Source organism: Tachysurus vachellii, chromosome 7 (assembly GCF_030014155.1).
Source record: "Tachysurus vachellii isolate PV-2020 chromosome 7, HZAU_Pvac_v1, whole genome shotgun sequence".
NCBI classification, from domain to species: domain Eukaryota; kingdom Metazoa; phylum Chordata; class Actinopteri; order Siluriformes; family Bagridae; genus Tachysurus; species Tachysurus vachellii.
This window is the reverse complement of record NC_083466.1, coordinates 18,818,989-18,833,691: the sequence shown is the minus strand read 5'-3', so window position 1 is coordinate 18,833,691 and position 14,703 is coordinate 18,818,989. Positions and strand designations below refer to the sequence as shown.

Here is a 14,703-nt window from a genome sequence, read left to right as displayed (position 1 = left end):
GGTGCAATTCAGGGATGGATAAGGCACTCAAGGCACTTCTTCCCTCGATGTCTGGCAAGGGAAGATATTGCCTGTGATGCTGTGGCCAGTCCCGGCTGTGAAGCAAGATGCTGCCTAATTATTTTTCTTTTTTTTTTTTTTTTTTATTTGTTCAGTCCCATGTGAATATATCTGCTGTGCATATGTTGCACTGACTTGTTTACTGTAGTGAAAAAATAATAATGTTGCAACAGCATGTGTGTGTATCTGGAAATATTTCTGTGCATGTGAACAATCTGATACATATTTTAGTATTATGGCAAAGCATACTAAATATGGGGGTGCTTTTCCTTATGCCTAACAGTGTGTAGTTGGTTCGGCAAAAATCTGGTAATATGAATGAAGTGTGTGCCATTTCATGCAAAAGTTTGATTTTGATAATGCTATGTGTAGTTTTGGTTGCAGTGCTTCATTTTGCAGGATATATGAGGTATTTTGCAGTTTAGGTGTGTGGTTTTGTGAATTGTGTTACAGTTTTTACCAATTGCTTACACATGTTTTCAAAACCAAGTCTCCTTTTTTCAAAACTCTACACACAATTCTCAAAACTGCACACACAAAATGCAAAATAGCTCACATCTCTTTCAAAATGCAACACTGCATTCAAAATGCCATAAAAACATGTCAGAATGAAGCGTTTGCATCAAATGGCAAACACCTCTTTCATAATAATACATTTCTGGATATACCATGTAAACACTGCTATTCTAAATCTAAAGCTCTTTGGACTTTCATAGGCTTATATCTACATTTCAATACAATGTTCTACAGTGAAAGTAATCCCCAGTGCTAGGCTTCATCTCTTCTCCGAGCTGGGTCTGGCCACAATACTTCGTCCACATCACAAGCTACATTTTCTCTTGCCAAACATTGAGGGAAGTATCTCCTAGCATGGTGTATCCAACCTTGGACAGAGGCAACCTCTATGTCCCCACATGCGTCCTCCATTGCCTGGAGAAGTGGCATGTGGGCCAAGGGTTGGCGATCAATGGGATTTAGAAAAGGTGAATATGGGGGTAGGTACAAGACTACAACTTGTGGATGGGTGGCAAACCAGTTTTGGACCAGAGCAGCCCGGTGAAAACTAACATTGTTCCATATAACCACAAACCTAGCAGGTGCCTGATCCGGATCAGGGACAAGCATTGTGTGAATTGCATCCAGAAAAGCGAGTATATGGCTGGTGTGTATGGACCCAGTGTGGCATTGTGATGGAGGACCCCGTTTTGAGTGATGGCAGCACACATGGTTATATTACCCCCACGCTGTCCAGGAACATTGGTAATTGCCCTCTGTCCTATTACATTTCGTCCATGGTGCCTGGTTTTGGTGAGGTTGAAGCCAAAATCATCCACATAAATAAATTCATGACGAATTACATGGGCATCCATCTCGAATACTCTCTGGAACAGAAAAATTATATACAGATGAGTAAATATGGTATGTCTGAAGTACTGGAAGTAGTGTTGCATACATACCTCTACAAAGTCATGTCGCAGATTCTTGACTCTGACAGAGTTTCTCTCAAATGGCACCTTGTAAAGTTGCTTCATCGTCACTTGGTGCTGTTGGAGGATGCGTTGTATGGTCAACAGGCTTACAGCATTGATGTTGTTGAATATGGTGTCATTACTCAAGATATGCTCTCTCTCGAATCCTAATTGCATTGTTGGCCAAAACCATATTTATAATTGCAGTCTCTTGTACATCTGTAAACAAGCGTCCTCGTCCTCGATGATGTCTTAGCCTTTCCACTCTGTACAGAATTCAAACACAGTATGTGTCCAGCATAGGAACTGTAAGCCATTTACAAAAAAATGTAGTACAGCATGATAACCAACCTCATTCATTCAAAGCAGTGTAGTAAATGGATGGCTTAGAGTTACAAATGTTTATGCAAAACTATGCAGTCATACATATTTTACAGTACATTACTATAATGCTAAAATAGTCATTACATACAGTAGTTGCATACCTGTTCTCATTTCTGAAGGTTCGAATTATGGACACCACTGTAAATCGACTCAAGTTGGGCTGGACTCTCAGTTCAGCCTCTCTCACGGTCAAACCATGGTTGATTACATGATCAACAAGTGTTGCCCTAATTTCATCAGAGATGGCTCTCCTTCCTTCTCTTATTTGCCCTTGTCTTCCTCTTCCTCTTCCCCTTCCTCCTCCTCCTACTCCTCTTGCTCTCTGTTCATTGTTAGCATCCATTGTTCAAAACAGGTAATCTGATCTTTGAACTATTTATAGGCCTATCTATACTACTGCAAAGTAAAGCAGTGATTGGTTAGTGATCAATTAAGCAATTAGTGTTTGCAGATGTGTCTGTGTGACCTGGTGACAAAAGCACTATTCAGACGGGACTAGTTTTACAGGGGGTCGTTAGAGAAATTTCAGTTTCACAGACGTACTTTGTGATTTTAATCCCGTCCGAATCTTCCATGTCTGTCTTTTTCTCACACGACCTGTGTAAAAATTCCAGAGCAAATTACCTACTGTTTTTCACCAAAATCGGCGCTCCTCTGAGAAATCTAATCCCGTGTGAATACAAATGTCTGTGATTGCCGAAAATGTTTTTTTTTCCAAAACGCGTTTTCTTGTCTGTTTTGGTCAACATGAACTACCGTATTAACCCTAGCGCACCGGTATTCAAGTTTCTGCTTTCTGCACACCAATAATGGATGTAAATGTGTTTGCTACCTTGCGAAGAAATAAAAAAAAAATGAAATCAACAAGAAGAGCCAAATCACGTAAATTGTTAAGACTGGCTACTGTAATATCAGTTTCAGGTAAGAGTACTTTCATTTCTATAGTCAATTACATAACGTGAAATTTATATAAAAACGTATTTATTCCAGTGGGTTTATAAGAAGTTCTATATAAAACCATATGATGACCATAGGCAATCCACGCATCCTGGACATGTGGTCTTGTGCAACGCCCACATGTAAAACACAGACACTCCTATCGCCGTAATAAACACAGAGATGTTAGTCCCGTCCGAATCCATACATGAAATGACAGACGTCGGCTAAAAAAAATTGTAACTCTAACGTCGTTTGGAAAACTAGTCCCGTCCGAATAGTGCTTAAGTGTAGCATTTTGATAGGTTGTGTTTGGAAAAAGAAAGCAAGTCACTTCCTGATAGATCTTTGTGTTTTAGGTAGAGAATTGTGTGTAGTGTTTTGAAAAAAGTGTTTAATGCAATTAAAAACTGAGTCAAAGGCTGAGAAATAGCTTATGGTTTTGAAGATTTGGCAAGTAGTTTTGCACTTTGAGTGAGAGGTTTCAGAAATCGTGTGACATGAAAAGGTTTTGTGTGTAAGCAGTTGGTAAAAACTGTACTGTAAGTATTTTGATAAAACCAGACTAGTTTGAAAAATTGTGTTAGCAATTAATAGCAACATAATAGAACAACATAATATAGCTCCAAAAACCCAAAATATGCCAAAATGTTATTTGAACAAATAAAATTTATAATGAACAAAATATTCAAATACGTCTGCTACAATAACCCTCCTTTATACAAGCTTATATGATCCTCCTTAATACTTAACACAGTTGCTCTGGTTATGGTTTTGTCAATATCGAAAGTACATCCAGTTACAGTATGTTCCCCTGAAAGTGAAAATAAAGCGCGTGCACGTGACACACTCCCTGAAACCCTCTCGCGTGAACGCGCACAACTCATGAGGATACACTGAGTGTCATGAACAGAATATTGTTTGTATATTTATTTTTACCAGATTTCAAATAGATAATAAATAAAATAGGACATCAAATTTGAATACACTCGGGGACGTGACATGTCTTTATTCCTTCCTTTATTTTTCTCATTATTAAGCTTTCAATACAGGTTTCTGAGATTTTGTCAATGTCATGATGGCAATAAGGAGAATCATTGTTATGTTTGTGGCAAACAAAGATTATAGAAGGAGCTCAGATCGAGAGATTGAACTCTCCTCCATGCCACCCAGCCATTCTTTTGCAGAAACTCCTTGTCCAGGACAGAGCCGTAATAGTGAGGGTCCATTATAAGCACGTAGCTGCCTTCTTTTCCGGTGCACACACCCAGAATGGATTTGGATGAGTTGTCCCTGTCTCCACCCATCATAACTGGTGATCCATGAGTGATGAAATGAAGGTGCAGGTCCTGAGCTGCCTGCTTGAGATCTGTTGCCCCACTGCGCACGTACATCATACAGTACATCTGGTCCAGAACCAGAGCAGCCTCACAAGTCCCTATCCACTCTTTAGAGCCCAGAAACGAGGCTGGTTTGTCTCCTACTGTAACTAGTGCTTGCTGGATTTCATGGAGACTCGGTGGTGGTCTGCATTTCCCACAGTGAGATACATTATTGATCCAAGAGCACATGGTCTGAACAGTATCCACAACCCCAGCCTCTGTCGTCCTGTCCATCACAGCAGTAACGATAATACACACATTGTGCTGATGTAACTGAACATCTCTCATACACTGTCAATGGTAAAGCCAGTCCTTCATGTGCATTCTTCACTAGAAAGTCTTTAACACTTTTGTTTACATTAAGCGGATCCTGTCTGTATCGCTCTCCCCAGTCTATATCTTCTTCCTGATTCCTTTCCATGAAGACAACAACAAATTGAAAATATTATGCAGTCTTTTTCGGGATGTATAAGGGCATAACCCTTAATATTGTCGGGTGGTTCATCGACAAATTATGTCCCTACAGAGCAACGGGTTGTTCGGGTAAATGTTACTACAAGGTAATAGTTCAGAAAAAATAAAGTAATACTTCAGAAAAACACCAGTATGTGTATGTATATATATATATATATATATATATATATATATATATATATATATATATATATATATATATATATATATATATATATATGGGATACTGCTCTTCTGTGTGCTTAAACACATTTTGAACACCGGATAAAGTTTTTAAATCAAGAGCAGGGCTGTTAAGTATCACGTATTTGGGTCTCCAGAAAAATTACTATTTATCATATATTCAATGCCGCAGCGGCCAAAATGTATCAGTCCGCACCGCTGTCTCTATGGAACCGGGCAGAATTCAAGCGCGTCTGCCCTGGAGTGCTTAGTCGAGCTGACACTTATCAGCCAATCAAAAAAAAGGCTACACAATAGCCAATCAGAAAATAGCACTATCTGGGTAAGATTTAAAACCATTCATCAGAGAGGGTATTTTCGATGCTTGGTTTGAACAAAACCTCAACACGATACAGCTTGTCTCTGGACGGTACATTGTCCTCAATTGTGACCTTAAAAATGTCTGGGCTTGAGCCGAACTGTTTTAAATGGGAGCAACATTACAAATGATAAAGGAGTCCAAAAAGGCAACAAACACTTACAATAAACAACACCAGTCATAATCTCTCTCTCTCTCTCTCACACACACACACACACACACACACACACTCTCACACACACAAATTAATAAATGGAAATTGAACAAATACTTACAAATACTTCTTCTCTTTTGTGGAGAAGAACTGGACAATTGTAATGAAAAGGCAGTATTTTAAATGCAGTGTTCCTTTAGCTTCCAGATTTACGTTTATGGTATTTAGCAGACGCTATTATCAAGAGTGACTTACATTTTATGTCAATTTATATGCAACCCTCTCTCACAGATGTTCTTCCAAGTTCTCCAAGATCAGAGCAGTTGTTGTTATTGGAAGTGAAGCTTGCTGGAAGTTCCTTGAAGGAAGATGGAGTCGTCTCCAAGCTGTTCCGAAAGTCTGACCACGGATTGGTGGTGTTTGTGACAATTTAAAGGTCCCGAACTCCACCCATCTTTGGGGAGATGGCCAATACTACGGCCCGGATTTCGGAGGGAAAAACTCCCTTTGTTTCAGGTGTCTGTGGGTGTGGTTTAGCTATCAAACTTTTAGATGACTTTAAAGTTTTTATCCAAGGTGTATTAAGATGGTATAGCGCCTTTCGTGCTCAAATAAAATACACCATTGATTGAAAAATGAGAAACTGATAATTTTGTGGTCATTTGGATACTAAACATGAAGGGGAATGACGGTATAAAGGCATCGGTACGTTATACACACAGATCAGTAATCAAAGTGTAACTGATGTTACTACGATATTGTGTTCTGATAAAGGAGAAAGAAACAAAAATGAAACACAAAACAAAATGCATTTGCATTAAGGTAGTGAAAAAAACATAATTTTGTATACATCCTGACATCAGACCTTAAAAGGACATACTGTCAGTGAACGCGGGATAAAAACGGACCCAAACGCAGGACAGCTTAACAAAAACGGGGATTTAATAAATTAAAGAAACACGAAACAGGACACAGACATGACGACGACAGGAGACAATAGACAAGAGGATTCCGCGCTGCACAATGCAACGCGGCTCAACTAAATAACACAAATAATTGATTAACATGAGGGACAGGAGTGCAGAGGCGGGGCAGAAAAGACAAGGGCGGGGCAGACACGTGAACATGAAAACATAAACAAAAGGCACATGGCCAAAGTCCAGGCAGAGTCCTGACACATACAGCCTTAGAACAGGTATACATTAACATGCCAGGATCGGTAATCAAAGTATAACTGATGTTAATCCAGTGTTGTGTTCTGATACCTAAATAAAATACACCCTTTTCAGGAAAGTAAGGAGCAAGTAATTTTAAGTCAGGCAAGCCTTAAAAGAAGAAACACATTACAACAGGGTTATAAGAATAAGAATCTTAGAGTATCCTATCTACAGTATCCTATCTACTTGTTTTATTAGTAAAAGGAATGTCCCATTGTGTTGTGTGTGTGTGTGTGTATGCGTTTGCAGGGGAGTGTGTGTGTGTGTGTGTGTGTGTGTGTGTGTGTGTGTGTGTGTGTGTGTGTGTGTGTGCGCGTGTGTGTGTGTGTGTGTGTGTGTGTGTGTGTCTGGTTGAGGTCCCTATGAGTTCAATCAGAGAAACAGCATGGTCTTATCTGGTCTTTGTGTAGGAATCCAGACCTTCTGGAGCCAGGCGTGTGTGTTTGACACTGTGGAATGTGGCCATCAATAAAACCGTAAAACTGGGTTGCTCATTGGTTGATTGAAGAGTAGATGCCGAAGTTTAGGGTGCCTGGGATATGAAATCTAAATGACTTGTACCAGACGCTACACTGTTTTCCTTTTCAAAAGCAACTGCAGGATTTTTACCATATTTATGACTACTATTTGGTAAATAATTTAATTGTCTACATTAATAATCTTGGCAGCCTTATGTTTTTAAAAATGGGGGAGACAAAAGAAGCACATAAATTCCCATTTGGGAAAACTCTTTCTGATGATTAAATCAGCTGTGTATCAGACCTGTACCTGTTGTCTTCTTCTTACTTTCTTTGTTGAAAATCAGAAACCTGATAAGATGAAAATGTTTTATTGATTTAGAAATTATTACATACTGTATGCTGTGACTCTGATCTCTGAAACATTAAATACATTCATAGCCCATTACTCTTCACTGTTTGTTTACTGAATATCCATGCTTCCTAATCAGCTCGCAGTAGCAAAGTGCAAATTTATTTACACTACACTGGAAAAAGTAAAACAATTAAAAACACATCATTCTACATGATTTGGTTTTAAAGGCTATAAACATTTATAATAAGGTTTTCTCAGGACATGACTTCAGTATTTAAAAGTCACTAGATTCAAGACACTTACACTGATTTTGATAGCTGCATTTTTTTATTGCCCTTAAAGTAAATTTTCAAGTCAGAATGATTATTTCTCAGCAGATTTGTTTTTAAATTAGATACATTCTGATTGCATACATACTGTATCCTAACCCTTCAGATTACTCCTTGGTAGAACCAATTTTTGTTGCAATGGCAGTTCTAAGTGTTTTGAGGTAAGATCATAGCACTTTTTTTTAGTGGTGTCACCCATTCCTATTTGCAGACTTGATCCAGATTCTTGATTGAAATTCAAGCATTCAATTTGGATGGTTGGATGTTTATTTTTGTTGTTTTTGCCCCAAACAGTGCCACAGAATCAAATCTGATCTTACAAAGTACAACATTCATTATATGTATAACAGTTTTATCCCTCTGTAATTTCTGACATCCAATCTCCATTCTATTTTGATAATCCTTTCGGCTCTGAGACTGAAAATTAACCCAGAGCATGAAGCTTCTATCAACATATTCACTGTGGGTATGATGTTAATTGTAGCATGGCCTGTGTTAATTTTACAACACACACAGCATTTTGAAACCATTTAAAATCATTACTGGGTCACACTCAAGCATTTTATGGCTTTTGTATTTTTTTTTTAGTGTTGATTTTTGAAGGATGGCCTTGTCTAGCTAGTATTATTGATCAACTGCCCTAATAATGTCATTTTCTTAATTTAACCATATATTTAAATTTAAAACTAAAAAACTTACTGTAACCCCATTCAATGAAAAGGAAAGAGACTCTGCATCATGGATGATGCTATGGAAATGCTCCTCTCAGAAGAGGTGTCTAAAGCTCTGTGTGAAATCATGTGTAGGAGAAAATCGCCTCCACCCTACATTGGCCCAGGCTAGCTCCTGCAATCTGACTATAAGTTTAAACAATAATTCTAAGTTGAAATTCAAAGAAGAAATGATCAGCCAAACTCACGAAGACTGGATTCAGTTGAGGTAGGTTTATTGACAGTCGTATAGACAGCAATCAACCAGCTGGTACCAGGGATACAAGTTTGTCCAGTAGACGAGACTTGCACCGAAGCATTGCTGATCACAGCAAGCTTATATACAGTTCTGACATGCCCCCCTTTTCCTCGTCATCCAATCATAATACAGCTCACGTACGCAGTTTTTGCTCGCTTTTGGAAAAATACCATTATCTCCAGATGGTCAATGTTTACCTATGCATTAGGCTATGCATTAGGCCATCTCAATTCCCATTATCTTCTAACCGAGGGGCCCCATTCCTATGTCTCTTAGCTCACAGCCTACGTCATCAGGTCATAAAGCTTTTAAGTTGGTTTTCTGTGCTTTTAGACTTTATTCTGCTTCATGAGGTCTTTGTCAACACAACTCACTTTCACCATGGGTACGTATGGGTTTCTTGTACTTTTGTTCTGTGTGCATTAGCCATTAGTTTACTTATTAACCCAGTGGCCAGAGGCTGTATGTGCTTACTGAGGCCTTATGGACTTGTGATGTGTTCTAGCTTCAATCTCTGCATGGGTCGCCCAACTGTTGGATGAAACCAACCTTTCTACACCATCACCAACTGCTGATCTTCTCACTGAGGTTATTACTCACTACATCCAGGATATGGAGAGTCGTGGTCGACCCAGTGACACATCTGCTGTTAAGGGGGTCGATGTCTCAACACAGACTGCTACAGTTGTTACCAAGTCTACTCAGACTCCTTCAGCCTCATCCACACGCACACAAGCTACTCAAGCTTCATGGCGTGTTAACAAGAAGACTCAATATCCTCCTTGTCATGCTGTCAAACCATTTTATATTAAGAGTGACTCTTTTTTGATTTTGCATCTTCTTATTAAAACTCAGTTTTGGGCCTTAACATTGTGTGCACATGTACCCTTTCTGCCTTCCTGTGTGTGTGTGTTTCTGTGTGTCTTTAGCCTATAGGTGTGGTTAATTATTCTCTACCTATGTCTGGGACCTGCTCGCCTCCAATGGCCTTTTACCTTTCATGGCCTGTGCCTAAGACCTGTGTGCGTCTACTGGCCTGTTCATAATGTAACATTTGCCTAAGACCTGCGTGCGTCTAATGGCCTGTGCATAATATAACATTTGACTCTTAATGGAGGCTTCTTCTCCCTCTCTCACCTTTCCCCTAGTTCGTGGTGTATTTAGCATTATTTTATTAAAAAATACCCACATAATACCCCCCTTTTGCAAAGCTACAAAACCCAATGGACTTAGTGATGGGTGGCAAAGGGAAGCATGTCACCTTTTATGCTAGCACAGTATACATACATCATTCATGTTTAAGCCTTGGTCCAGAGGTGAGCGAAAAAAACACTCTCATATTTGCCAATCGATAGGGAAAAATACTCACCTTGCCAGCGTTTTGTGCTCGACAGTGTATTCATCACCTGGACTCTACACACAAATATATACATCCTGACATGCTATATGCATTACATATTATATTGATTATCGATTACTGATAGGTTACATTTGATATAGATTAATGACGTGCTCTATAAATTATATATGTTATAGTGAAGGTTATTTATCACTCGTTGTGTGTAAGTTCGTTCCGTTGTCCTCTGTCGTCCCTTAGAACAGTGTACTTCTGCCCCTGGTGGCTTTGCACCACGTAGAGAGGCGTGGTGGGGAACAGGGGAGAGATTACTAGCACTTCACCCCATTCCCTAGGTTGCTTTCCAGTCCTTGCGCATGGCAAGGCCTCCAAGAGCTGTTCTACCTTTACAGGTAGGTTAGCCCACAGTCTATCAGTCCCTGCACAAATCGTGATGATTTCCATGTTCTTCCACATGGGTGTGTTCAAGAAAAGCCACTCTAGTCCTTCCGCCTTGAGTCCATATGATATCTCTCGCATCAGGTGATATTTCTTGTTTGTTACCCAGATCTGGACACCTTCCTTGTTCAAGGGCCCATACACATGTTTCTCCTGTGCAGCTACCCACTGTCCACTGTTCATCTTCTGTCCATGGTGATGTAGTCTGCCTGTCGGGGAATTGGGTTTTCCCAGTGGGTCAAACTCCACTCTCCAAGGTCATCCATCAGGATGTCCTTTCCCTGTCCCATATTCGTCATTTTCTCTCCACACTTTCCCTGTTAATTATAGGACACAGAGAACGGGACAAACAACACACAACCCCATTCTTGTTTCTAGATTATAAATAGTTCTACACAGTGTGTACTACTTGATTTCTAACTTAAGGTGTTTTATATATATTTTATTTTTATTATTTTTGTTTTATGTAATTTTTATTTATGTTATTTATTTTTGTTTCAGCTTAACATAACATACCATATTTACATTTTATTTACAGGAATCTTATATTGTCTGGGCAAACCTGTGCCTTTCTAGGGATGTCATATACCCCGAAGGTTTTCATTTCCATGTACTCTGGTTCAATATTTTCTACAATCTGCAGATTCTGTCCAAACATAGATTGTGTGGCATTAGAAATCATTTTACGAATCAAAGGTATCACACAGCAAGTAATCAGCATTAATATTAACAAGAATGTCGCTAGCACGTCCCCATTCGTGTTAGAATAGCTCTCCAGCTTCCTGAAAACAACCAGTACCACCAAGTTCCTCCGGTTACATCTGGTTTGTTTGTGTTTCGTACATGCTCCATGCACAGATCTTCCAATGCTTTGAGGGCAACGGTAAGGTTACCTCCTTCCCCTGTATGCATCGGAATTACTGAACAACATTCGTCTCCGATCAGACTACACACTCCGTGCTCTCATTGTATCGATGGCAAGTCTGTTTTGTAATGCCATTACCGATACTGGATGTAATTGTCGCTCGATTCCTTGAAAAGCTAGGATTGTGGCGTTTACAAATTGCTGCTGATTATACCATATGTAGTTGATCCATTCCGCGTTCTTCTTTAATTGTAACCATGGAAAAAACACTACGAGGTTGTCCACAGCGGACTGTCCCTGTGCTCTGTACTCATCCGGGATGCCTACCGGAATTCCTCCCCAGTCAACATAGACAGATTTATCCTATGCATAGCTGAATCTTTTCCGTCTTCTTGGCAATTGAGTCGGCACAAGATTCTTTATTTGTCCTATGGGAAGAGTCGGCACAGGATTCTCTATTTGCTATTGGCAGCGTTCCCTTCTTAACCAGGTCTGAGATTGTCCAAATATGCTTCGATATTCTTCCGTCTTCCCCCACAGTTGCTACCCGTGCATTTTTATTGGCTTCCCACACTTCCTCACAGTTTTTTACTTCTCCCAGCTTTTTATGGCCATATCCTCGGTAGCAGTGGGGAAACCGTAGGTTGTGTGCTATTTTTATGTTTCCAGGTGGCTTGGAAACTGCCGGTCTTGTTATTAGGGAGGCTATGCTTTCGCAGCTTTCTTCGTACAAATGTTTATAGCCATATCTTATTGGCTTTTCTCCAGGCTTACTTATTGGTCTTTTCACTGATGGAACGGTTGGGTCAAAGAAACGATTCAGACAGAATGGGACACATCCTTGGTATGTGCATGCTGACATAAGTTTGCAGCTACGCATCTGGCACTTCGCTAAATTTCCTGGAATTGGGACCACCCTAACAGGTAAGTTCCTCTGAGCACATATTACACAGTCTGTCTTCACAGTTTCTTTGGCAGTAAACATTAGCCATTTCAGGTACAGATTTTCCGTTCCTTGGTTGACTTCTTCTATGTGTTCCAGTATTGTTTGCTTTGTTTCACGCTGTACCCGTGCTTGTTGGATACCTTCTGGGTTCTTCTCTTTCCGGCTCCTGCTAGTCATGTTGTGGGCGTACAATTTTACCTTACTGCCTTCAGTTTTTATCTTCCATATCTGGACCTTCGTTCGTTTTATGGTCCTCAGTAGTCCTGCTGCTATTATGAGTATGGCTGCTATTGCCATTGTTATTAATATTGCAGACAACTGGCTTACTCTTCTAGCGTCTCTTGGGGTCATTTTCAGTTGTTCTCTGGTACCACTTGGGGCCATCTTCAGCTGCTCTCGGGTTCCCGTCTGTTGCTGCGTTCCTGTTGTCGAGTTCTTGCTCTTGTTCTAGATGCTGGCCCACCCCTTATATCTTCAGGCACTATATTTTCTACCCCTCGATCTATGCTGTCCCACCCAGCAAGTATCTGTTCCCACTCTACCCTGTTAATGGTGGACGCTATCTCAGCCTCAGGTAATGTTGGACTGTCGGCCCGTTCCTGCGTTCTCGCTGCCTGGGGTGGTTCAGGAATCTGTTCCACCTCGCGTCTTAGTGCATCTAGTGCCTGTTCTACTCCTACCCTCCAGCGATTCTCCTGTTGTGGGCTGATCGCTGTCTGGGAGGTTCCTTCCTCAGGCTGCCCCAGCCTGTCGTCTCCCGGGGCTCCCACTGATGTTTCAGGTAGCACCTCTAGTGGTGCAGGACACGGATCAGATTGCTCCTCTGAAGGTGGTGCCTTTCCTTCTTGTGTTTCATCGGGCTGTCTTTCCTCCGGTGGTGGGTCCTCCGCTGGTGAGTCTTCATTTTCCTGTGTCTCAGGTGTTTCAGATGTCTCAGGTGTCTCAGGTGTCTCAGGTGTCTCAGGTGTTGGGTCTTGCAACTGCCTGGTGAATACTTCTGGGGCCGAGGGTGCAGTTGGGTCTCGTGCACGTGTGCAATGATTGAGGTGGTACCATCCAGCCTTACCTTCTACCTTTATGGCTGTTGGTGTGGCTAGTGTTACCTTGTATGGTCCTGTCCTTCTTACATCGTTCCACTTCCTTTTGAAGGCTCTGATGTACACCCAGTCTCCTGGTCCTACTTTTCGTAGTTCGCTGGGTAGTTCTATCGCTCTCGCTTCTGTTGCCCCTTTTACCTGTTGAAACAAAGTTCTGTGTATTTGGTTTAGATGTTTTACATAACTGGCCAGTTCTTCTTCTAATTGTTTGAGTGGGGGCCCTTTGTAGGGGCCTCTCAAGTATGACACCAGCATGGGTCGACCCGTAAGCATTTTGTGTGGTGTTAAATGTGTGATGCGATTTGTCTGCATGTGCGTGCTCATCAATGCCAATGGTAGTGCTTGTACCCATGTCAATTTGGTCTCTGCACAGATTTTAGCCAATTTTGTTTTTAGCATCCCATTAGCCCTTTCCACCATCCCCTGCAACTGCGGATGATATACACATCCAAATCTGTGCTTTATCTGCAAGGCCTGTGTCACTTTGCTGGCAACTTTGTTCAAGAAATGCATACTATTATCCGAACTGATTTTATCAGGAATTCCAAATCGGGGTATCACTTCTCTGCAAAGAAATTTCACTACCATTTCAGCGTCAGCATGTGCTGTCGGGTGGGCTTCCACCCACCTACTGAACCTGTCTACTACCAGCAAAACGTATCTTTTCCTTTCTTTCCTTTCAATCATGTCAATGAAATCAATCACTAAATGTCGAAATGGACCATCTGGCTGTGGGATGTGCTCTATTGGAGTGGTGAAGTTTTTCCTGATATTACGTGTGGCGCATATTTCACAGTTTGTTAATACGTGATCGATTGTTGGGCCTAAAAATGGTGACCACCATGTTCTTTTAAGCCTTTTCACTACCTCCCCCCTTGCGCAATGGTCCAAACCATGCGCAGTATTGATAAGGGTAGTCAAAAGTGATATGGGGGCAACAAAGTGTCCATGTGGCCCTCGCCACAGGCCAGTTTGCCTGTGCCTGCGTGCTCCCATTTCCTCCCAACGTGTAGTCTCATGGACCGATGCAGCATTCTGTGAGGCAGCTAAGGATGCTAAGTTGGTCTCTGGTGGAGGAGTGTCATGTGGGACAGTAACTGCTAGGATATCTACTCGCTGTGATGCCACCTTTTTAGCGGCTTCATCCGCTGCCGCATTACCCTTAGACACGAATGTACCATCCGTTTTGTGTGCAGCACACTTCACAATAGCTAGCTTAGCTGGAAGTGTGATGGCATGTAGTAGGTCTGAAATGGCCAGACCATGCGTGAC

At 41.1% G+C, this 14,703-nt stretch overlaps 1 pseudogene; it reads right to left on the bottom strand.

The window, feature by feature from the left end:
• Window positions 1–3,873: 3,873 nt before the first annotated feature.
• Window positions 3,874–4,696, bottom strand: LOC132847978 (ufm1-specific protease 1-like; annotated as a pseudogene).
• Window positions 4,697–14,703: the final 10,007 nt, after the last annotated feature.